Here is a 26,460-nt window from a genome sequence, read left to right as displayed (position 1 = left end):
TCCAACACTGTACAGACATACTCCAACACGACTACTACACGTCGTCTGCTTTTTCCTGTCAAGCTTCGTCTATGAATTATATTTATTTCACGTGGCTGCGCATTACCGTGCTCGATAATGATAAAGGAGCGGCCCGTGTGATTTCTATTATATATTCGATCAACACCTCTAATTGTATGCCAGCCGCGCGACAACAGTTATTGTCGCTTTCGTTGACAGCTTCATTTAAATTGTTCGGACGTTCTTCCGATTGAAAAAGCATCGGACCAACTTTTGCTGAAATGGCTGCGTTGATATTTCACGGCTCAGGAACGCAGTAATTAACGGAGTAATTATTTAGAACGACGTGCGCGTATATCTATCAATACGATCGACGTATTGCTTGTTTAATATTGTAAGAATATTTCATGCTTGGCGTAATGTTGACAATTTTTACGCGACAAAAGCAGCTGCCAGGTGTTGGCGAATGTTAACAATAAACCGGGAAGCCAGTTCTCCGGAGAATCGAAACAGCTTCGCGTCTCTTAATTAAGTTCTACGGCACTGTACACGCGACGAAAGCAGCCACGTTTGCGTAATTACGTAAAAAATTAGCGAAAGTTTGCCAAGCAAACGGACGACAAAAATTCTTGGTGATCGATCGTTTCTGAAGTGGTGTGTAGACCGATCGGTCCCCACAATCTGCTCTTTAGCTATTGTGTGAGAAAACAGTGTCCCTGTTTCGTGAATGTTTTCATACGTCCGTCAACGTGAACGCGATACAATTTTCGAAATAAGCCGGCCGATCGATTGGAAGCAATTGCCAAAATTACATTTTAGGAATAAAAATGAATCGTTGTTATTCAAAGTCCCGTGGCTACGCGGCTGTCGTTTTCCTTTTTCAGAATCGGGATGGTGGAAAAATGCCGGCACCGAACGAATCTTTCCCTTCGGAAAGTGGCGAGCCAGTTGTTCGAAGGAAGAATTACGGGAACGTTTCGTACGAAATTGTATCGCGAGTGTTTTCCCCTAACTTCCCACGGTAATTGCAGCGGCGGTTCGGGATTACGGTATTTATCTGGCCACACTGAAGTAAATTCGGCGACTGGAGAAAGCACAGCGGAACGTAAGCGTAACGTACGATATGTGAGAACGTCGGTTCGATTTCAATTAAATCGAACGTTAAACACACGGTACGTAGCTCGTTTAATTCCGACGAGAAAGAAGACACGCGGTGTCAGTGTTGACGGACACTGTCACTTTTTCCGACGTGTTATTAATATTTCTGCCTTTTTTCGAAAGCCGACTTTCAACGATCAGAGCCTCAATTTTTTATGTTTCGCGCAGCGCAGATATCGTCGGTCGTCGGAAAAAATTGCGAATTCTCGGAACAATTGGATTTCATTATTAAAAGATACATCCCCTCCCGTTTCCCCTGATTCGGCGCGCGAATTTCCAAGAGTTCTGCCGATTCGGCTGTGAAAGACTGGGATTCGCGAAAATTCACGTACAATCTCCTGTATGACTCCCGTCTGACGTATCCGAAGCAGAAAACATCTCCTTTCGTGCGAGTTGCGCCGCAGTATCCCCGCTCGTTGCAAGATTTCGAAATTAAATTACAAAACCAGCGAGTTATCCCGCGCGCCGATGCACTGCGCGCGTCACACGTCCCGCTAGTTATGTACTACAGCAATTTCATTGTTAAACAGAAAACAAAGTTACGTAATTAGTTTCGCTGTATGCCTGGCATTACATTATGTACCCTCGAGAGCTAGCCGCGTGTGTAAGTATAGCCTGGGTACATAACTATCCCAGGTTAGATCGGTCGTATCGCGATACGAATTGAATCTCGCTTGGCGAGGGATATTTAAATTTCTCTCATTATCAAATTCTCACCACTCTCGCTGAACAATCGCCGTGTAAATTGCATCGGCGTATTTCGATTCGGGCGATCCGTCAAACGCCGGATCTACTTATCAAATTGTCAGCACCTTCGTCGCCGATTACTTTGGCGCAGGCACGAGACGAGAGAAATTAACATAGCAAAGTAAAATATACCTCGATTATCTCGCTCACTGGCAGGAGTAACGCGTAAGATCCAAAGAACAATAGGGAAGATGTAGTCTTACACGAGGTCGATCGAGGTTACGCGCACTTTTTCGCGTCGTTCACTGCAGTGGCGGTAACACGTTGCAGTACTCCTGTACTCGCATCACAGCACTGTTCCCGTCAAAACCGGGGAAAAATTCGCCACGAGACGACGAAACTCGATCTCCTCGATCGGGAAGATCCCGGAGAGACCGCCACCGAGCACCTCCTCCGTTCACTCGCGCTCCTTTCCCGCGAAAGTTCTTTCACTTCGACTCGCACATCCCGTCGAACGATCGCCAACGTTTGTTACGCTTCTCGGGGAGCATCGGTTCATGGGAAAGCCAGTTCTCGTAGCTCGTAACGAACAACTGTCTCGGAAGTCCGCGGCCTCTTCGCCTGCTCTTCTCTCATCTTGACATAACAGAGAGGAAACTCGCAACTCTTGGGAGGAACACGCTCGGTGGAACGAAGACGAAGCGTCTGTTTCCTTTTCCCGCGCGTACAAGAGAGAACACCTATCGATACGAAACTTTTCCTTAATGTCCGTGGGAACTTTCGGCTTGCGCGGCTGTTTCACACGCAGAATGGGAAGTGACAAGTCGTAGATCGGAGTCGATCCCGCTTGTCACCGATCAGGCGTAGGAAATGCGCGAAAACGGAGCTGACGCGAGCAAAGGGACAGTACGCGGCAACCGCGTACGGAGTCGAGCGATCGTGATGCGCGAGCTACGCGTCGTGTTGTTGGCAAGCGACTAACCCCCTGACGGCGTCCTGCACCCCCGGACGCCGCGCATGCCCCCTGCCTTAAAGAACTCGCCCACCCCCTCTTCTCAGTGCCGCCTCAAAACCACGGTGACTTCATCTTTTTTGACGAGAAACCTGTGAAACCCCTTTTCTCTTTGCTCCCTTTATCAGCCCTTCTTCCGTCTCTTTCTCCTGCTTTTGCCTTCCTTCTTTTTACTCTTCTCTCTCTCTCTCTCTCTCTCTCTTTCTCTCTACCCCTTTCTCTTTGCTTTCACCCTCTCGCTCGGACTTTCCTCCCCTTCTCTTCTTTTTTTTTTTATCCCGGTTCGACGACGTACCGCTCTCGGTCCCTCCTCGGCCAGAATTCTCGATGTCGGTAGCGCCGTTATTACTTATTTCGAGCTCGATCGTTACTCGACCTATCAGCAAGGACCGTAAAAATAACAAAGCGACAGGCGCCAGTGTTCAACTCTTGTTCCATCTTTCTCGCGTCTTACTATGATACGACCGACGTAAAAATTCCACCGGGGGATGAAAGATCGTTCAGCAAGTGACACTGATCGAAGTGGAAATCGAAGTTTCAACCACTTGCGCCGACAAGCTTGATTGCGGACCGCAACGAGTGACCAAACCGTATACAATAATTCATCGCTTCCTTTTTCTTTTCAACTCGTCGGTATAATATCATTGGATAGGATTATTAAGAAGTAACAAATTTATTATTTGTTTTCCTTATTTTGTTTTACTTAAATATATAATTTTATTTACTATAACATGTTATGCTATGATATATAATATGTAATATGTTATCTATAACATAACCTGTGTTATGCCTAATATAACCTGTATTCTAGTTAAATACATTGACATTTAGTGTGTTTATTGTATTACAGATTAAAGCTGTATTAACTTTTAAATAAAATCCAATTTTCTACAGTGTCAGAAAACGACATTACTTATATGTATCTTTAACCACTTGCGCTGGCAACTAATTGCGGACCATAACGAGTGACCAAACCGTATACAATAATTCGTCGCTTTCTTTTTCTTTTGAACTCGTTGGTGTAATATCACTGGATAGGGATTATTCAGAAGTAACAAATTTATTATTTGTTTTCCCTATTTTGTTTTACTTAAATATATAATTTTACTTATTATAACATGTTATGCTATAATATATAATATATAATATGTTATAACATAAAATATGTTATGCCTAATACAATATAACCTACATTCTAGTTAAATATATTGACATTTATTGTGTTTATTGTTAAATTATATTACAGATTAAAGCTGTATTAACTTTTAAGTAAAATGAAATTTTCTACAGTGTCAGAAAACGACATTACTTATATGTATCCTTAATCTTGCGCTGGCAACTGATTGCGGACCATAACGAGGGACCAAACCGTATACAATAATTCGTCGCTTTCTTTTTCTTTTGAACTCGTCGGTGTGATATCACTGGATAAGGATTATTGAGAAGTAACAAATTTATTATTTGTTTTCCCTATTTTGTTTTACTTAAATATATAATTTTACTTACTATAACATGTTATGCTATGATATATAATATGTAATATGTTATCTATAACATAACCTATGTTATGCCTATGTTATAACCTATATTCTAGTTAAATACATTGACATTTAGTGTGTTTATTGTTAAATTATATTACAGATTAAAGCTGTATTAACTTTTAAGTAAAATGAAATTTTCTACAGTGTCAGAAAACGACATTACTTATATGTATCCTTAACCACTTGCGCTGGCAATTGATTGCGGACCATAACGAGTGTCCGAACCATATACAATAATTTGTCGCTTTCTTTTTAAACTCGTCGATGTACAGATAGAAATTATTGAGAAGTTATAAATTTATTATTTGTGTTGCCTATTTTTGTTTTACTTAAATATGCTTAAAACTGAGAAAATGTTATAATTTTGTGACAAAAAATTCTCGGGCGTGGCACGTCATTCCAGTGCAAGAGGTTAAGATGATGGGAATCGACTAACAAGCGTAGGTACCGTCCTGATAATATTCAGCGTGCACGATTGCTTCAACAAGTACAAATGACGGTAACGTCGTCCAGGAACATATTACACTTTTTCACTTGGAATACCTTCGCCGCCGTGTGTCCACGTACGTATGTGCATACGTATGTACACAGTCCACGTAACAAATTGTTCTTTATTTCTTTTTGAAATCATATCCTGAAATATTCCGTGCAAACGTTTCTCGTTTATTACCAGCCATGCAAAAACGTTTCTTGCGAAAGAGACAAATAGATTTTTCCTCCCAATCGAGTGAATCCTTTCAATTTGCATCTTTTGTTTCTTTGCACAGGTGAATACAGGAGGATGGGCTGCATTGTAAATTACGCTGTATCAACCGTAATTATAAAAAAAGAGGTTTTTAACAGTCTTGTTAAGAACGGCATAATAACAGTGTAATGATAATGTATGAGAACCATAATTAACATTTATTTCAGTTTGGATAAGCGATATGATATGTTAGATATCAAGTAACATGAAAAAGAATTTGTATTATAATTAAATTAAATTATTCAAAACGAAAAATAATTCTTTTGCATGGTACAAAAAGTATCCATAAAATCTAAATATTGCAGGAAATTTTTTTTACACGTGTAATTACATCTCGATTCTTTTTTAATTCGTAGTATTGAAATACTGTTCGTAGATTTTAATGAGGCAATGGGAACAAACCACGTGTGGTGTAATAATTTTTTTCATCGTGCTTTCCGAGTAACAACATTTAAGTGGTTTATACGTACGTAGAAGATTATTTGTTATAATTCTCGTTAACCTTCTTTGATGGGTAGAGGAAGCAGTGGTCGCAGTTAAAGAAAAAAAAAAAAAAAAAAAAGAAAACGGGAATTTGCACGCTCTAGAAATATTCGTTTTTATTTAAAATTAAGAAAAACATGTGATATCGTAAAAGTTGCCATAGGAAAATGTGTGCCACAGAGGCTGCGATTTATTAAAGCGTTTGAAACGTGCGTATTCAACTTGAAATAATTTGACTTGAAATTCTTCGCGCTCTCCAAGTCGGGAAAATACAAATTCATTAATATTCGGCCTTATCTGTCGCGAGAAAGCGAAATAAACAGCGACAATTCAGCAACGAATCGTTTTTACATTTTTCGCTCGCTTTCTCAAACCGCTTTTACAACGGGATTCCGATTTAATATCAAGTATGTAAAACGAGATGGCAAACTTGACGAGGAGAGGCTCGATCGGAAGATTAAAACGAGGCGAGAAGTATTAATTCAAGAATCTTGAAGATCAGTTTATTAAAGTCGCGTTCCATTGAATCAACGACCGGCGAATAATCGAGCGGACAAAGAAACCACGAGTACTTATTCAGACATCCTTCTCCTTCCTCTTCTTTTTCCTTTCATTTTTTTTTTTTTTTTTTTCTTTTTCGTTCTTTACGAAGGAACTATTGATTCACCCGCAGCAGGTGCCAGCTTCTTCTCGCGCTTTTCATTTCTGCCCGACGGTTTCTCACCCGTCCCCACCTCCCTCTACCCACCCCCTCCCCCAGTCCGTACTCGCTTTGAGAGCTTCCATAATTTTTCATCTCGAAATGATAACAATGCCATTCGTTAAACCACTCTTTACATAAAATTGTCGCCTATCCATTGTACTTTTACTCTTCCAGTCGGTTGCCCGGTGGTCGGTTGGTGTGTATTTAATGGCCGTTGTCGCCGTGAACGCTTTGTCCTCGCCGAGAACAAGTCGTTGCGTCGTTGTGTCGTCGCGTGCCGGGGCTGTTGAAATAAATCTTTCTTGAAGAGTATGACGCGATTCCTTGGGAGATCGCTCGAGATCCTTGCGCTCGGCATCGTTTCCGATTTGTTAGCACCGCGGAGGTGGTTATCTCGTTTAACGCGATTAAGGGGAGGATACGCGGTAATCAATTCGATCGATTCGACGAATTTTCATGACAGTAGCACGATAAGAGATAAACTCTTGAGACGAGAACTTTTCAATCTGTCCTCTCTCGCGCTGCTGCTAAGGATAAGAGGATCCTGTAAGGAGAACGATTCGTTTTACTCCGTTTCTTGCTGGTTCGCTGGCCTCCCACCCTCGAGAGAGATTTGGCCGGTGTCGCGGCAAAGTAAAGAGGATGAATCGCCCGGTGGTACTCACCTTAACGGTAGTAAATGCGCTCGTTTGCCAAATCCAAAAGCTTCTCGAGCAGGCATTATCGAACGTTTCCGCCTAAATTGGAAGAGGAAGAAAACATCGAGCTCCGCGTTCATAATCCTACCACCAATTAATAGCATTATGTAGTTCCGTCAAAGTTGCCTGTTCTAACAGAAAAAATAATGCCGCGGTAGTTCACAATTCGCAGTGTTGTTTCTCTTCGAAAGTCAAAGAGCAGAAAGTGGAGGATCATAAAATGAGGGCGAAAAAGAAACGAAGAAAAAAAAAAAAATATACCGGTATGTAGCGAGTGTAAACCAAACGTTTCCCTTTCGCTCCAGTTATTGCCTTGATAAACTCTGCTGTTCTCTGTTATGTCAACCCCTTTGTTTTTTCTTCTTTCTGAAAAATGTAAACGTTCGTCAAAAGGCCACTTGTCACTTGAGACAGCTTCCATGACTTTGAGTCGATACGATAACATGATTTAGCTTTCGGCGTTCTTTCTTTCTAAACAATCCAACTTTCAATGTTGCTTGTCAATGTAAGTCGCATGACGTGCATCCCCCGCTTAACCTTGCGCTGGAATCACGTGCCACGCATGTCGAGAATTTTCTGTCCCGAAATTGCAATATTTTCTCAGTTTTAAGTATATTTATGTATAACCTAGGCGAAACAAAATAATAAATTTATTACTTCTAAATTTCTATCCAGTGATATTATACAGACGAGTTCAAAAAGAAAGCGACGAATTATTGTATACGGTTTGGTCGCTCGTTATGATCCGCAATCAGCTTGCCAGCGCAAGTGGTTAAAAGTCCTACGACAAGTACTATATTTGCTTTAAAAGTAGAAAAAATTGAACGATACTTTGCACAACAAAGAAGTCGAGCATTGACATGCATTCCTACATTTGATGAAGAATTGTCGATACTTTACTCTTATGATTTTGTGTGAAAAAATCGTACACAAATTACGAGGGATTTTTGTAAAGAGATTTCAATTCTCGAGACCATGATGGATTTACGAAAAAGACTTTGTGTAACATTTTCGAGGGAAACTCACCTTTGGAAAAATTCAGTACTGTAAAAGTTTCACGATTAGAAATATATCTGGAATACTTTTCGAATACCATCCACTGTGTATTAACACTCCACTGATTCCTTTGAGTCTAAATTTTACAAAGAATTTTTAAAAAAAGTGTACTACTTTATCGAGGATTTTATAAAGCACATTATATTATCAATTACTTTACTTTCTTTTTGTACAATGAATCAACTTGGCATGAACGATTAATACTGAGTATCGAAACCAGTGTCTTAACCCCTTGCGCTGGCAACTAGTTGCGCGGACCGTAACGAGTGACCGAACCGTATACAATAACTCGTCGCTTTCTTTTCCTTTTTCTTTTCGGTACGAAACTCGTCGGTATGATACCACTGGATAGAAATTTATCATTTGTTTTGCCCAGGTTACATTTAAATATATTCAAAAACTGAGAAAATGTTGTAATTTAGAATAAAAAAAATTCTCGACGTGCGTGGCAAATCATTCCAGCGCAAGAGGTTAAGACGGCAGAATACTTGAGACTTTTGAACGACGATAAACTGAAAAAAAATTCGAATCCATCCATTTCTTTCGACAGTTTCTAATCGAATCACAGTCCCGACCTTCTAATCTCAAAAATCTACGACAAAATTGTAGGGCCGGTTCCTGTTCGTTGCACGTCGGTTCGACGTTCGAGAAATACCTAGAGAAACTTTTTCGCAGTCCCCTGTTGACTTTTAATTGGCGGACTCTCCGGCGGACGTGATCGTTTCGGCGAGTGTTTCCTGAGCTGTGACTAAATAAAAATTACGTAGCCGACGTTACGGACCACTTATATTTTGATTTCAGCGTAATTAGCGTTTACCGCAACTTCGTCGAGTTAATGTTAAATCGTGCCGCCTTTCATTCCGCCGTTTAACGAAGCTGCCCGTCACGCCGGGTGAACTTGTACGTGTGGTCTTTGGTATCGGGAGACGTTGAGCGAGGAACTGCCGAATGATAACGATAAAAATAAGCTGTGGTCAGAGATGGCCATCGAACTCGTCGCGCAAAGGGAAAACGCGCCTCGATGCCGTATAATTACAGAAATTGAAAAGTTCGTATCCGCAGCCCAGGGGATCCTGGGGGGATAATTCGAATTCCTCGAAAACTTAACGGATATCCAGCGCGAGTATCTCGCGGCGCAGGCTCCCACCGCAAATTCCTTCCAGTACGAAATTGCTGCAACTACTCAGCCCTAAGGCTTGACAGTTAATGCGAGGCACCGCGGAGTTTGTGCTGAAGGATTTCGAATTACAATAGCTGCGAGTATCGTCAGAGAACACCGAGCACGCCGCGTGATGAAATGTTAAAACCTCGCCTATTTTAATCTCGGCTTGTTTGCCCCGCCGTTTCTTTTTCGCGTATTTTCTTCCGCCTCGGCTCTCAACGCGGCCCACGGTACTTTTGAACCAGCGTTCGGGAACGCTTCGAAATCGTTTGCCTCGTCTCTCGTGTACCGAGCGAAAATTGATCACGTTTGAGAGAAACGAGACGCCGAGAGAAACGGCAGGCGAAAATCGAAAAGGAAACCGCGTCGGAGTGCTACTGTGCAGCGGCGGGTCCTCGACAGGACGGAAACAAAGGGTGGAAACGTCTGGAGACTGCTGCGCGCCCACGAATTTCGGCACAGTAGCAAATTACGCTAACCATTCGTATCCCTCGCATTGTTGGAGGGTTAATACGAGACGTCTGGCCCTTGCAGCCGCTCTGGTCCCCGCCCTTGTTAGATCTTCACGTTACAATAGCGGCGTGGCAACCTCGCGCCGCAGACGTACGGTTGCTGCTGCCCGATCGGTCGAGGACTGTTCCCGTCAGAATTCCGCACATACGCGCGTATACACCGATATATTCGCATTGCCACGTCATACCCGCTGTAATCGTATTTGCACGCACAATACTGGTATTTATCCTTCTCTTTAGGGGAACGTCGCAAAATCGGTTCAACCTGTAATCGTGTTTCGCCGAAGAGAATTCGACGTGCTTCGAATATGTTGTCCCGAAGCGTTCCTGGCACGGAGGGAACGTTTAGACAAACGACTGTGAACTGTGCCGGTTTGCAACGAAATACACATACACGATAGGCAGCATAACTGAACATACGGCGATGAAAAATTGTTCCAACTTCGCTGAACAATCGTACCGGGGTTTTACTTGGGTTTCGTTTTCGAAGCGTAGTAGCAGCTTTTTCCTCGATGGTAACGTTCCGAGCTTGTCTTTCAAAGATCACGTAACGAGCAAGAAAGTAAAAGTATTTTTATTCCGAAATATTGTAAAAATTCAAACATCTGTTGAGAACGTTAAAGAAATTTCTTTTTTTTTTTTTGTAGCTCAATCCATCGTGGTTTTGAAAATTGAAACTTTCTCTTTGCAACGATCCCTTAAAACCTGTCTTTCTTTTTTGCAATTTTATTGAACTTTGAATATTGAGTTTGGATGACGAAATGTTGGAATTTTGTAAATTTTTAACTCTAATGTTCAAAGTTCGATAAAATGATGAAAGAAGAAATCGCGCAGCAAGTTTCAAGCAGTTGTTGCAAATGGGAAACTTAAATCTTCAAGATCTTAATGGATTTAGTCATAAATAAAATTTTTCACTGTTTTTACATACGCGTGGATTTTTACAATTTTTTTTTTTTAAGAAAAGAATAGCTTTTCACATGCAATATGATGTTAAAATATCTTGAAAAAAAAGAAACGAATTCGGGATAATGAAAACTAACAATAAGATTATATGGTTTGCTTTAATAAAGTTCTAACAGTTTAAAATATTTTTCATTTAAATTAATCATCTGCTAAAATGACTTCACGAAAACAATTTATATTTGCCAGAATAGTGATGATAACAAGATCACAAAATCTTGAAAAGCCAAAACATGCTACAAAACAGTACATATTTCCTTTCTTTCCTATTCTGCACGTAAACACTCGATAAAATATTATTAATGTTCAAAATCCATGCGCTTATTGTATAATACATCGTGTTATAATATTTCGTAAAGAAACAATTGTTGCACAGTAACAAAAGACTGCCGAATCAGTAGGCGTATTACACGGAACACGGGAGATAGAAATTTAAGAGACAGAAACAAGAAGAAAGAGACGAAAAGGTTCGTTAATGGAAAATGATTGGTACAGCAAACGATGAAATCAACGCGCAAGACGTAACGAAGCTCCTTCCCGGTGGCGGACCCACGAGTGATTTTGATCTCGTTTCGGCATTCAGAAGACGTCGATGAAAAATTTGATCTGCTTAGCTTTGATCGATCTTCCACGGCACGTCGTCAAATGCAAGCCATTCTTTATCACATCCGTGTCTTTGTATCAAAGCGGAACCAAGGGTGATCGTTGCCTGATCGAACTCTCGCGAGTCAGGTACGCGTTTTACATTCCAGTCATTCTCATTTCGACGAATCGCCATGGCAAAATAGAACCAGAAATAGCGCCGTCTCGGACAAATCTCGCGCCCGTGCCATAGAAAATAATTTGATCGCGAATGATGAAAAATTGGTAAGGAAAGAAATCTTTCGCGAGATAAGAGATGATGCATTAGGGTGGCGAGAATGGAGGAGAATATTCGTTTCACGTTCGCAGACGCTGTTTGTTTAAAGGTTGTGTAATATATTATTCGGAGACGCGATTAGGCTGTCCTAATCCATGGGACACGTGGCTTCCGAGATTGGGTGGAACGCAGAGATTGGTTAATACCGAGACAGAAACCCCTCGGAAGCGGAATATTTATGTGTTACAGAGGGGTGGCCAAGGGGTAACCGTGAGATAGCCAGAGACAAAAATACCCCCGAGTTCGCGACTGGCCGGACATCGTAAACACAAATTTATTAACGGGTCCGCAGCGGCTGGGAAAACGAGCCCGCTCGAGACACGCCGGGTCATTTTTACATTTATCAGAGTTAAGGGCCGAGCACGGTCGTAACATCTCGCGAAAAATTAGCGAGATGAGATTGTCACTAACCTTAGCCGCTGGCAAACGGAATTAAAAGCGATCGTCGCGTTGCAATTCGTTCTCGAAGGGTAACGTCGCTCGCGTTTTCGCAAATGCCGCGATTTTCTCCCTGTCTCGAAAGTTTCGAATCATCGATTCATTCGCGTCGGTGATTTTCCTTCCGTTCGTTTACCGGCGTTATTATGTAATTATGCTGCGCGATTACCTGGAATTCCTGCGTCGACCCAATTGAATGTGAAAGAATGGTCAATCATCACGGTTATTCTACATTGACGGATATTTATTCACGTGCGAGTGAATGTTGACATTTTAACATTTAATCCATCTCCATTCCCGCAAACGTAGGAAAACCATATTTTCATAAAATTTAAATCTGGCTTTATTAAATGCTGGAAAGGTTATTATTCGTTCCGAGAATTTAACAAATTTTCAGATATTTTACCATTTTATAATATCAGTTTTACAATACTAGGACAAACAGTTATTTACGTACAAATGCACAGTTTATATTTTCTTGTAATATTAATGTAAAGTTGCGAACAATCAATATCAAGTAGCGTTTGAGCATAGACACATAGATTTGATCATTAACTTTCACAATTCTTCTATACAATTCTGTCAAATTTTTTAGTTCTCGTTGAATATGTTTTTCCATATATTGTGGAGAAACGAAAATGGAAATTTTGAAACCAATCGGACTCGTTTGTCGGTTGTCTGAATAATTATAATGAATAATATCAAATCTCGATAAATATATATTAACGTAAGAACAATCCAGTGTCGATAGCAAGAAATGATCGCAAGAAAGAAGCCCTTTATTTTTGAAGAAATTTCATCGGGTCAAAGGGCACTTCAGTTCTTACAGATGAATCTAAAGTTTAATAGACTCGGATTCAGTAGCAAAACTTATATTGGGCGTCACATCGGAGAGGAATTGTGGAAAAATTCTACAAAATTCACAATCACCTTTTGCGGAATACAATATTGATAAATGATGTGGACTTGGCTCGTCGAATAAAAGGGATTATGTTTATTTAAATAAAAAGAAAAATACATTTAAGAGATATATATTGGTATATATTGAAAAGAGATATAAGATTATATACGTAGGATTCTCGGCTGAGTTCCCAATTTTGATTTGATAGAAAACAAAATTTCTAATACGGCGGTAACAGAAAAAAAGATTAAAATTAAAATTTGCTTTCAGTCGATTTCTTTAATTTTCGTCATCTGACCTTCAAATTCATTGTGGAGTTAATCGTAAAGAAAAATTTTCAATTTCGTTTTTACATATATTGCCACGATTTATAGCATTTTCAAAAAGAAAAGTACTTTTCTACATTATCTATTAAAATGAACGATACATTTTGAAAGTAAAGGCTTCAAAATGAGCTTGAGTTTATTATTATACGACTTCTGTTTACGAAATATTTAAACAGTGTCAATATTTAATAGTGAAATATTTAGGTGTCCGAATATTAATGTGAGTCACTGTATCTTAACAAATTTGGAATAATAGTATTAGTAGGAGGAGCGTGCATAAATCAGATTGATTAATTAATGTCATATCACAGAGATGTGCAACAGATACTTCCAAAAGAATTAACTTATACTAATGATACTAATTCACAACTTTGTTAACATTAATTTTACCCTTTGTGCTCAGTAATATTTCGAAATTTGATATGAATAAGATTTTTCTAGTAAAATCTTCGCACGAATAATATTTTCCCGCTATTTAATAAAACCGTATTTTCGTAACTTGAAATGTTACGAAAATACGGTTTCTTTAATTTTAGAAACAATCCAAGAGAATACAGATAGGTTGAAAATAAAAGTATTTTTTAAACATACAGTGAAAAGCACAGTAACGATGAAAAATTATCGATAATCTAAATTGTTGTAACTTTGTAAATGAAAATCATGTAACAATTCAATTGATTTCATTTTAAAACGTAGAATCTTTACTTTGTATGTACCAAATTTATCTCTTTTAAAGAATTATTTTACATCATGTAATGAGTGGGAAAGTGAAGATACATTTTTTTTTTGTTTTAAAAATTCAAATATCTCTAAAAATATTGAAAAATGTTTTTGGTGAGCGAATGCACCATCATTTTGAAAAATAGTCTACTCTTTACAAGTCGTTACAACGATTGCTATGCGATTTTTTTTTTCAGTATTTTATTAAATCTTGAATGTCAGTATTAAACGACAAAAATTCGTAAAAAAGAGAAGTGAAAAAAAAATTTTATTGTTTTCAAAAAGTTTAAATTTTTATCTCTTTCCAAGAGAGATCCTGCCTGCCGCTACATGGTGGAAAATTAGTTTTGAAACAATATAAATAGTAGCGGACATTTACTTACATTAAAGAAATCAATAACGATGAGAAATTGTCATTAATTTGTAAAAAAAATTCGTACATATACATAGTAATAAAGGCCTCTCTGCGTTTAATTTTAATTTTCATAGGACTGTCCGCGAAGAGAACGCGTGCAACTCAGAAACCACTGTATATGCAAGTCGCTTGAGCATTCGTGTACTCGTACAATTGGCTGGAATTGTATTCTATTTTCAAAATGTGCTGATACCGGCTAACGTAATAACCGTACCTATGCTGTAATGTTACGCTCCGTACATTAACATTTAATGCATACGTAGCAAGAAGCTAACCAAGGCACGTAACGTTAAAGGTGAATCATCTTTTTCCCCTCTGATCATTTCGACGAGTGTTTCGTTGTATCGTTGCCATCGTAAAATAACACGAGAGACACGCACATGACGCCTGCCATTCTATTCTCGTAGCGGATAGCGAAGTTTTGATGGAACTCGTAACACCGTTCGTCTGCTCTTTGAAACGCGGCAGCTTCTTACGGCGCCACCGACTCGCTATAAGTCGATGATCGATGAAACTGTTCCATAAAATAGACCACTAGACGCGAAAGCGTCGCTCTCAGAAAAAAAATTCGTTGGAGCATTCGTCCAACGAAATCGACATCAATGAATAAAGCCCAGTTTCTCAAAATCGAAGTCCCGCTAATAAAGTTGACACGCGTTGATCTGCGTCACATCCATCTATCTAGTTCATTATCACGGAGGAAATAAATAATTCCCTCCGTCGGCAAGAGGCTTCATCGAAAAAAGACTTCAAAGAGTTCCATCAAGTTCCATCGACCTTGTTTCTATAAAAGTTAATAGCGGCCGGGTATATAAGCCAGTTCTTACTTTGTAATCGTAGAATTCGCTACCTACCATTAACTTCCTCTAGACGAGGCACGTCGAAGTTTGTCGTGCATGCATACGATTCAATTTTCTATTCAATTTTGCGAAACGTACTCGTCGAATGACATGACAGTGATACTGAAGTAGCACAAGTGTTCATTTTAATAATCCGCGAAACAATTAGAAAATAAATTCTTTCCTCGTTTCTTTCGTTCAATTTTCGCCTGAAACGCAATTGATCGTTTGTTTCTAAACATAATTTTTTTGTTCATTCTGTTTCGTGAAACGAGTTCGTCAAACCATTTTCTTCTTTCCCTCGAACATACATTTTTCTGTTTTATTCTCTGCGCTGCAAATCACTATAGACAACTATAGACGTCAACAATTTAAACTTTCTCGCGTCGCTCTATCATCGACATTTAAAAGACATAGCCTTATCAAATATTAATTCAGATGTGAAACAAGTCTCTTTGTCGCTATAACCGGAATATTACAACCGTCAAATCGAGCAAATTCTTCGATTCGGGTGACCCTTATCTTCTTCCCTGTAATAACTTTATTTGCGTGAGGCTTTAGCTAGTTGTTTATCACGAATCAATCGATCAAACGAACGTCTGAAAATTTATCGTTAGAATTTTCGGAGACAGAAAAACGTACAGAGTGTAGTGAAGGATGATTTTACATGGAAAAATTAGTCGAGAAGAAAGCATAAGATTAAAAAATATAAAGATAAAGTATGCTTGAATTTAGCTGATCCATACTGAACAAGCAGGAACAATCGACAAGAGTGCAAAAATATGTAAAAAAAATCTAGAAAGAAATATTTTCGTCATTTTCAAAAAATAGGCTTTGAATATGTTTCGTTAAAAATTGCCTTGCTACACGTGTACTTGATAAATTTTCAAACTTGACTTCCTCGGAAACGAAGCTTTCTTAGAGTAAAATTTTATTCTACGTTTTTTCACTTGTTCTCACACTATGTTTATATTAATTAACCTCCTGTTAATTGTTCATTTCTGTCACGTCTAAAGTTAACTTAAATTCAAGTACGCTTGATGAATTTTCGAACTGTATTTTCTCGGATACGAAGGCTTTGATGAAAAAATTTTATCCTTCCTTTTTGTCTCACTTTTACATATAGATATCTCTTGCGAAGAACATGATGTTTGCATCATGTGAATTCTCGCTGTGAAAATGTTGCAGAGACAGTTCTTCGTCAATTGTGAAAATCTTACTGATTGATCTTCATCATTTGATCGGTAAAAATGAATAACGTTGCCCTTCTTAATTCGCACACGGTACATTTTATAAATGAATTTATATTATGAATTTTGTCTTAACTATTAGTGCGAACAAATATCGATAAAGTAAAAAGCGTGTTACTTTGAATTCTCCGCTGTTCCTTTAATTAACAAAATAGTATCCAATTTCGTTCAGAAGTACACTTTCACTTTTCTTGAAAAAAAAAAAAAAAAAAAAAAAAAAAATACAAAAGAAGAAACTCGTGCTTTCTGAAGCTGCGTCATTCCCATCGCAAGGGAGCGACCTATGTTCATTCGTCTTTCTTATTCCATCCTGTATTTTACTCATTCAAGCATCGACACCGCGAAAGTCCTTTGATTTCTCAAGTTCAAACTCGAAGGGAAATAAATGAAGGGAGGGCACAGCGTAGCGATTCGAGTGGATTTTAAAACGTATGCTTACGTGAATCATTGCATATACGCGCGTATACATACCTCGCAATACCGCTTGAATAAATATTTTGCTGGCGTGTTTGTACGCCGTAGGAGCACACGGTTTCACAAAGTACAGGTACGGTATCAGCCGGGGATGGCTTGAAATTCGAACAGATGCAAACACCGTGTCCAATTCCATCCGGCTGTGAAATAATAGTTTTTTGCCCGTAGGTGTGGTAAGCACGTAATTTATTCCTGCTCGACTGGGTGTTATCGATAGGAAAGACGAATACCAGCAGCCAGATGCAAAAAGGGACCTCGGTTGTCACTCGCTGACGATAACAACGCAAAGAACGTTTTGTTAGTTACCGGTAAACTCCTCGGGGCTACATAACGCTGGCAAGAGCGCGAGAAAAGGTCAAGCGCGCGAGTTACCGAGCCACCTTATGAAAGCACAAAACTCTTTGCCTCGAGCGAGAAAAAAGATCTTCCGCTCGAGTGTTTTCCACGCGACGCGAAATTGTTTGGGATATCTTTGTGCATACGAGCAAGTTACTATCTCTAAATGCAGTAATTAAAACACCAGATTCCTGAACAAATAATATTCCTAAATACAGCTGGTTGCGACGTGACGCGTGCCAAATCGAGCAACTCAACGAAATAAAAAGAAAAAGGAGAGAAAGTATTTCTTAAAATTCCCTTTGAAACGTAAATTCAAATAAAAGATTGTAGAATATATTATTGCAAGGTATGTATTATGCCTAAGATAGTATATTGTTAGTATAATTTTTACATGACTAAGAGAGTTAATTTGATCGGCGAGAATGAAAAGGAAGTAATAGCATCAAATTCAATCCCCAAAAATATTGTTTATTACAGATTTTTAGAGAAAATTAGTGACAATAATTTCGTCACTACCACGATTATTATTGTTGGTGCAATCACCGTATATATAAATAATATATCGATTTGTTTTTAAATTTCTATAATAATCATATTTACTAGGAGGAATGAATTTTAATAGATCCATCATGTCTCTCCTCTTCTTTTGTCACTGCTGCCTTTAGGATATAACAAGGGCTGACATTTTTCAGAATTATTAATTTACTTGGCACAGATCATTTTAATATTAATGACATTAGATTCTGCATTTTCGTTAAAAGCACATTTGAATTGAAAGGCTATACTTGAAATAAAATTTTAAAATTTAATCAATTTTTATATGGTGGGATGCTTTCTTTGAAATTTTACTCCTCTTTTGATATAACACAGTTGTCATCTAATATATAATAATATCATTGTATTGAAAAATTACTCGCAATGATTTGCATTAGAATATGAAATTAATCAAATTGATTTCTGAAACAAATTATTTATTATTCGCAGGTTAAAAAGAAACATGGTCATCTAGTGGTGTAAAATCTAATTATTAAGAAAATTTATTTTCAATGTGAAAAGTTAAAAGTCAATCAAATGCTTCGCAATTTGACATTAATTGACATTAATTGACATTAAATTTTAAAATTTGAAGAATATGGCGGTTCATATCCATCGCTATTTTCATATTTTGCATTTCAATCTATGTAAAACTTTTCTTCTTTGTATAACTTTGTTATACATACTTTTATTACAGATTATACAGATTATTTCTAAATCAATAAGACTCAATTGTTTTACACTTTAAAACGCAAACGTTGATAACAAGACTTTGATTATCAAATTCGTGATACAGCCGTGAAAGTCAAAACTCGGTAATTAATCATAGAAAAGACACGTACGTAAACAGGTAGAGCTTTAATTCGGCGAGAATTTCGCGTCTAACTTTCTAAGTAAACAACGACCAAATTATAGCGAGTTCCGTTTGACGTTATTATCTCGATGCTTCGTTAGCAAACTCGGAGCCATTTGAATTTCCATTGGCCGATCATATCATATGCATAATAGAGTATAGAGTAAGTTGTGTATGTGAACGATCGTCATAACTCTCTTTTCGTTTTCTCTTTTTTTTCTTCTAAATAATCACGAATAAATGTGAAAAATTATAGCTTTCAACGCCGTTGTAATCACCCGTGAGAGACCACGGGGAAAAAACTTTTTTTTCACTAAAAAAATGCGATGTACTTCAAACTACGATAATACCGGGAGAAGAATTATTCTCGCCAAAAACACAGCCTTAAAGTCATTAACGTGTTTCAACAATAAACAAACTCATTAACCAGGAAGCAACGAACAAACGAAATTATGGAAAAAAAAGGGAGAGAAAGGAGAAAAAAAGCGGTATGAAAACTTTTAACTCGTTATAACTCGAGTTCGTCGGTCTGGGCGAAGTTATAATTAAAAACGCGATGAAAATGAAGCGGTAATTAAAAGGAAGTGGCTACGAAATCGAGATAAACGGGACGAGGTTCACGGTCAACGATTGCTTTTTCATCGATCAAAAAGTTTAGACGAGGAGATCACCCGCTCTTTGTCCTGTAATTATTTTCTGCGTGATCCCGCGCGACAGGATTTCCACGTCGGAGCGTAGTTCGTCGTTTGCAAAATGGCCCGCGGCTGGCACAATTATTAATCTGCGTAATTAAATAAATCACGGAAGCTATTCGCGTGAGCTTGGGTGGCTAAATTAATAAATAATAATTAGAGAAAGGTCTCTAAATAATAATTTGAGAAAATGACGATGGCGGGGGAAGGGGGGTTGATGGTTCGTTGAGTTTCGACGGTTGTTGCCGTGAACAGAAACGGATGTCGTCGCAACGACACGCGTCAAGTTACACTGGGACGAAGCAGTCCCTTGGTGGCCACGGGGCTGGAACAAAATCCGTTTGGGATTTGAATAATTTTTGTCCCTTATCGTGAGCGGCAGGAAACGGGGCCACGGGGTAGTTTCGCCGGAAGGCAATAAATTATACTTGGAAATATCGAGCAGCTTCGACGCTCGCTACACGAAACGCGCGCAACTTTTGAATTCCGAGCCGGAGTAATTCTGCCAAGGATTAACAAGAGTTAATAGTTCTGGCGTCGAATTTTCGCTTAGTTTATTATCGGGCCGGCACTGTCCTGCATCGCCGTTCGTGTTTTCGGTGAACCGCGTTTCTCGCAGAAACATCGACTTTGGTCGAACATTTTGCAACAAAAGCGTCGATTATACTTTCATTCACTCGTTTCTCGTCCATTGTTACAACCGCCACGTACAAAGCTGTTGAAAATAATGTTCGTGCTCGCAGCTACGAGCAAAAAACTTTTGTTGTCCCTTTTGTTGACCCGTGTCGTGTTATATTTAATAACAATAATTATTATTGTATAAATATTATTATAAAAGTTGAATCTTTATCTATGATAATTTATATATTGAGTAGTATTTTTATTTTTGAAAAATAAAAAGGAATAAAGATATTATCTAAATTGTTCACAATTAATTACATAGTTACAATTTGTATTATATATATATATTTAATTAATAAATTTTATATAAGTTTGTTTTATATCTTTTCATTCGAGTAGATATTATATAATTAAAATAATTAATAAGCCAATTTTTGATTGGTTCAACGGTGTTAGTGAACTATAATAGAATCACGCGAATTTAACGTTTGTATATATATATAGACAGAAAAAATTTCTAATGGAACTGACCGCAACGCAACAGTTTGCGAAAAACGCCGATCCAATCGAAACATTAGACTCTGGGGTGTACAGCGCTGGAACCTTCTCCGCGCGAGTAATTGATAAAAATGTCGCATCCTCTTCTTCCCTGCAACTTCTTGGACAAATTCTTGTTTGTCTCCTTTTTTTCTTGTTCTTTTTTTCCTTTTACTTTGCCGTTTCGTTTACTCAGAAGCTGAGCCAACATGCGTGGAAAATCTAACCGATTAAATCCAGACTTATTGCTGGTAATTTAACTTTCCATATATCGGCGAAACGATTTTTCAGTGGGGATGCTTTTTACCCAGGTCAGTAGCTTTAGTTTCCTTCTCTCGGTCGGCTGTTTTTCTCATTTCACGAACGGCCATCAAGATCATGCCGTCGCCACGGTCGCAGCTCCCATTAGCTACGGAAAAGATGTTTTTCCGCGGGAAATGACATTTCCGACCGAAAGGATGTATTAGTGACTGCGCCGGCCAACGATTTTCGTCGTGCATCGTTGTGCGAAACGGCATCTCGTTGCGGTTTACCATTCTTTCTCTCTCGCACAGCTGGGAAAATTAAAAAAAAAAAAAGAAAAAAAAAAACGCACATCGTACTATGCGTAAAACTTGCACACCGAACGTGCAGCTATCTTCGTTCACCTCAAAAACTGTGTAACTTAATTTGTTCGGGAGACCTGCGTGACTAATTCACGCTCTCCGCGTTCGGGCAAACGTTGAAATTTACCGCCCAGTCGCCGGTATTGCGTAATATTTCGAGAGACAGAAGCAATTAAACGTTACACCGGTGTCCATGTCAAATGGTAATAACATCCGGTTGCTACAGTGGACCAAAAGAATAACTCGGTCGGTGGAAAGTTCCTTACTTTATCTGTGTTCGCCGAGTCATTAATTAAGAAGACGTCGGGAGCAGATTTTCTTCGAGACCTAGTTCCATTACCACCGCTATAATTGTTCTCCGAGATTGCACGCTGCATTATATATATATATGTATATATATGTATATATATGTATATATGTATATATACATGTATTTCTTTGTGGCATTAAAAACCATAAATCGAGGTTAACAAGTCCAAGGAAGCCGGCCTGCGCAATTCGGTCGCGTTCCGTCAAAGTCTGGAAAACCATATTTCGTTGATGCCCTTCTCTGATATTCTGTCGACGTCGGTTGACAAACGTTGGTTAGCGATAACTGACAGCTGACGGTTCGTCGGTTTACGCACCATAGGAGTATTTCTCCAATGTCCTCTGCGTGTACCACGTGTACGATCGCATCAGTAGCAGCGATCGCTGAATTAATTACATTATGACCGAACGAAATGAAAAATCGACAAAGATAACGCGTGATTTTGACGCCGAGTGCATGCGTTGGGCAACACGCGAGTCTCTTGATTTGGACGAGTGCCTGTAATTAACTGGCAACTGATTCGCGGACCATAACGAGTGACCGAACCGTATACAATAATTCGTCGCTTTCTTTTTCTTTTGAACTTCGTCGGTACGATATCGCTGGACAGAAATGACTAAAAAGTAATAAACTTATCATTTGTTTTACCCGGGTTATATTTAAATATACCTAAAACTGAGAAAAACTCGGTTACATTTAAATATACTTAAAACTGAGAGGTTAACTCCTTGCGCTGGCAACTGATTCGCGGACCATAACGAGTGACCGTATACAATAATTCGTCACTTTCTTTTTCTTTTAAACTTCGTCGGTACGATATCACTGGACAGAAATTATTAAAAAGTAATAAACTTATCATTTGTTTTACCCGGGTTATATTTAAATATACCTAAAACTGAGAAAAACTCGGTTACATTTAAATATACTTAAAACTAAGAGGTTAACTTCTTACGCTGGCAACTGATTCGCGGACCGTAACGAGTGACCGTATACAATAATTCGTCACTTTCTTTTTCTTTTAAACTTCGTCGGTATGATATCACTGGACAGAAATGATTAAAAAGTAATAAACTTCTCATTTGTTTTACCCGGGTTATATTTAAATATACCTAAAACTGAGAAAAACTCGGTTACATTTAAATATACTTAAAACTGAGAGGTTAACTCCTTGCGCTGGCAACTGATTCGCGGACCATAACGAGTGACCGTATACAATAATTCGTCACTTTCTTTTTCTTTTAAACTTCGTCGGTACGATATCACTGGACAGAAATTATTAAAAAGTAATAAACTTATCATTTGTTTTACCCGGGTTATATTTAAATATACCTAAAACTGAGAAAAACTCGGTTACATTTAAATATACTTAAAACTAAGAGGTTAACTTCTTACGCTGGCAACTGATTCGCGGACCGTAACGAGTGACCGTATACAATAATTCGTCACTTTCTTTTTCTTTTAAACTTCGTCGGTACGATATCACTGGACAGAAATGATTAAAAAGTAATAAACTTATCATTTGTTTTACCCGGGTTACATTTAAATATACTTAAAACTGAGAAAAACTCGGTTACATTTAAATATACTTAAAATTGAGAGGTTAACTCCTTGCGCTGGCAACTGATTCGCGGACCATAACGAGTGACTGTATACAATAATTCGTCACTTTCTTTTTCTTTTAAACTTTGTCGGTATGATATCACTGGACAGAAATTATTAAAAAGTAATAAACTTATCATTTGTTTTACCCGGGTTACATTTAAATATACTTAAAACTGAGAAAATGTTGTAATCCGGGACAAAAAATTCTCGACGTGGCACGTCATTACAGCGCAAGAGGTTAACTCCTTGCGCTGGCAACTGATTCGCGGACCATAACGAGTGACCAAACCAGTATACAATAATTCGACGCTTTCTTTTTCTTTTAAACTTCGTCGATACGATATCACTGGACAGAAGTTATTAAAAACTAATAAACTTATCATTTGTTTTGCCTCGGTTACATTTAAATACACTTAAAACTGAGAAAATGTTGCAATTTAGGACAATGTCATTCCAGCGCAAGAGGTTAACAAGTGCAAGCTCCTTCACGCTTTATCGGCGTGTTTCATTAACAAATTGAGAAGGGGGAGAAAAAAAAGAACGCTGAGCCATGTAAATATGTCAAGAATAGGTGCGGTATCTGCCGATGTAGATGCTAATTGATTTACCCGGAGGTAATTACGCTCCATAATTAGCTACGCTATAGCGAGTAGGAGCGACCAGTAGCAATTTGCTTTTCTAAATAAGAGTACGACGTGATTGGCTCGGTACCTCTATTCCTGGCCATCGGGTAAATCAAGGCCTGCCATGTAAATCCAGAGCTCTTTGTGTGCGAAAAGCACCGCAACGGCGGAGACGTCGAGCTTTGTATTATCGCAAGACACCGCCGTGTTCTCTGAAATACAATACGGAGCGTGGTTCCGGTCGTGGTTAGCCCGAATTAAATATGCTTATCCTACGCACGAAGAAAGAGAACGTATGAAAAGGCTCGATTAGGAAAGTTTCATAGATCGGTCCCGCTTTAATATCGTCTTTATGAAAGGATTTCGCTACGGGTTTCATTACGACTACGATATTTTTTTTTTTTTTTTTTTTTTTCAAAATTTATACCAACATCTTGTGCGCCCCAGCATTGGAAACGTAAGATGAGAAGAAGAGTTGAGATCAGCGAACGGAAAGTTTAATAAAAGTGAACAGAGTGTTCAATTAGAAAGAAAAAGAAGAACAAAGAAAGAATTATAGAAAAAAAATGATATTCTTACGTTTCAATCACACACATACACTATGATCGCTAATCCGCGCAAATATACACAAAGACGAATGCAGAACGATTTTTACGATAAATGTCCAGTATCTTATTAAAAATCTCTTTTGTCTTCAATGTATTAATATATTAATAAATCTTGTAGTAAGGTTCTTTCCCAGAGGAAAAAGGTTAAAAAGATGATGGAAATAGAACGCTATTTTATGCTTCGTTTGTGTAATGTGAACATTTGCTTGACCCTTTCCTGAACTTTCCTCATCAGAATTAATTGAACTATATGATGTCAAAAGGTCCTTGTTAAAAAAATTGCTAATCAAAAATGAATTTAAACGAGTTTGCCATATTGAAACAAGGAAAATGAAGAAATATTTGAATTATGAAATTACAAAATCGTCAAACTTTTTCACGAGTCGCGTCCCATCCTACGGTATAGAAATAAGGTACATATTACGCGAGGTTCGAACATTGAACTCCGAAATTATTACAGCAACAGCTGCGCTCGGAAACTCGCGGCGAACACGACGTCAATCTCGATCAGTTTCGTGCAACGTAAGCGAAACGACACGGTAATTTTCAAACTAGATAGAAGGAAAGATTTAAAAAAAAAAAAAAAAACACTCGCTCAATCTAAAAATATATATTAAAAATAACAAATTTATTAGGAAGAGACAGCATTATTAATTTGATGAACAGTTGACTGTTTGACAATTTTATATTTAATTAAATCAACTGAACATCAGTATATTAAACTACTTGAAGATTCATTTAAGGCTTAATATCCAATATATATTTTTAATATATTTTTCGGCAGTACGAATATAGAAGATGTTTCAAGATGTTTGGGAAATCGTTTTTGAGTTCCAACATGTTTGGGAAATCTTTTTGAGTAAGAAATGTTAAATATTATATATGGATATTGTTGAAAATTATGGGAAAATTTGAAGCTATTGCATGGCCTCCTTGATTGCCTGAGGATAATAAATTTCTTTTCTGAGATTAACAAACTTTTTGCAGAATATTTTATAAATAAAATTATTTTATTATCAATTTTCTATAATATTTAATAATCTAATTAATAAAATTATTGATAAATAATAGTATAATGAAACAAATACAATAAAAAAAAACGTTAATGTAATTATTTTATTTGTAAGATAATAAAATATTTTTATTTTACTTTTAATTTAAAAAATTAATTTTTTAATATAAACTTCTTAATATGATTTTTTATATTTTAAACGTATAAAAATTATTAATTTCTCGTTAGGGCGTTATGAATCTAAAAGCTTATTATTAGCTATTTCAACTTGTTATTAAATATTTTTTTATGAAATCGAGAGTGTACCTGAGTGAAAAACTTAATGAGTTGACAGAAAAAATGAAAAAAGGCAGCTAGTACCATCATTAACGACTTTGCAAATGTACAGTGAGCGCACGCTTACTTGCGTGTGTTACGAGACCATTTTAAATAATTAATATAACTGTAAACTATAAAAAATTATTATAATGACGATTTTAATGATGGTCATTAAAAGTTAAGCGACTCCAGTATACATACATGATTACTTATGACTCGTACTATATTTCACATCTCGAAAACAAAGTAGTGTGTTTAACATTTTTTACTCAAGATCAAACTTTTCCAACGTGTTTGAGAGGTTGTGACCTGAAACACCCTGAATAATATTAACTTACGTTTCTTTTGTTTTTTGTACGCCATTTTGTCTCTTCGTGACTTTCAGCAGTCTTCCTAATATTTTATGCCCCTATCCCTCGTTTGCTCTCGTTATCCTCTATCAATAAGCCGGCAGTTTTGCTCGAGATAACTTTTATGGATGTTTTTCATGCCCGACATTTCCGGGTATAACGCGCGCAGCACAGGTACTCTGTTTCCATAAGATTCGTTATTCTTGTTCATTAATATTTATGTATTCGCATTTCATTGCATACGGCAATGGAACATGCATTTTTCAATCGATTCGACTTCATATTGACGAGCGATATAACGTCGCTCAAAAATAACTTTTCTGAATTAATATCGCATTGTCCGGCTTTGCGTTAAATTCAATCAATTTACACAGATTGCAGGTTTATTACAAATTTGAACGTACATATTCGGAACGTGCTTTTAAAATACACACGCGCGGATGATATGTACGGGGGA

At 37.8% G+C, this 26,460-nt stretch overlaps 1 protein-coding gene across 1 annotated transcript in view; it reads right to left on the bottom strand.

Annotated features, from left to right (window-relative positions):
- Window positions 1-2,817, bottom strand: part of LOC122529126 (zwei Ig domain protein zig-8-like) — a 68,867-nt gene extending 66,050 nt beyond the window's left edge. The window contains exon 1 of the mRNA XM_043654922.1: window positions 2,038-2,817. The gene's annotated coding sequence lies outside the window, so the exon portion shown is untranslated. The remainder of the gene's footprint in view (window positions 1-2,037) is intronic.
- Window positions 2,818-26,460: the final 23,643 nt, after the last annotated feature.

Source organism: Frieseomelitta varia, unplaced genomic scaffold (assembly GCF_011392965.1).
Source record: "Frieseomelitta varia isolate USP_RPSP 00005682 unplaced genomic scaffold, Fvar_1.2 scaffold_279, whole genome shotgun sequence".
Lineage (NCBI taxonomy): Eukaryota > Metazoa > Arthropoda > Insecta > Hymenoptera > Apidae > Frieseomelitta > Frieseomelitta varia.
This window is presented reverse-complemented; position numbering and strand designations above follow the sequence as displayed.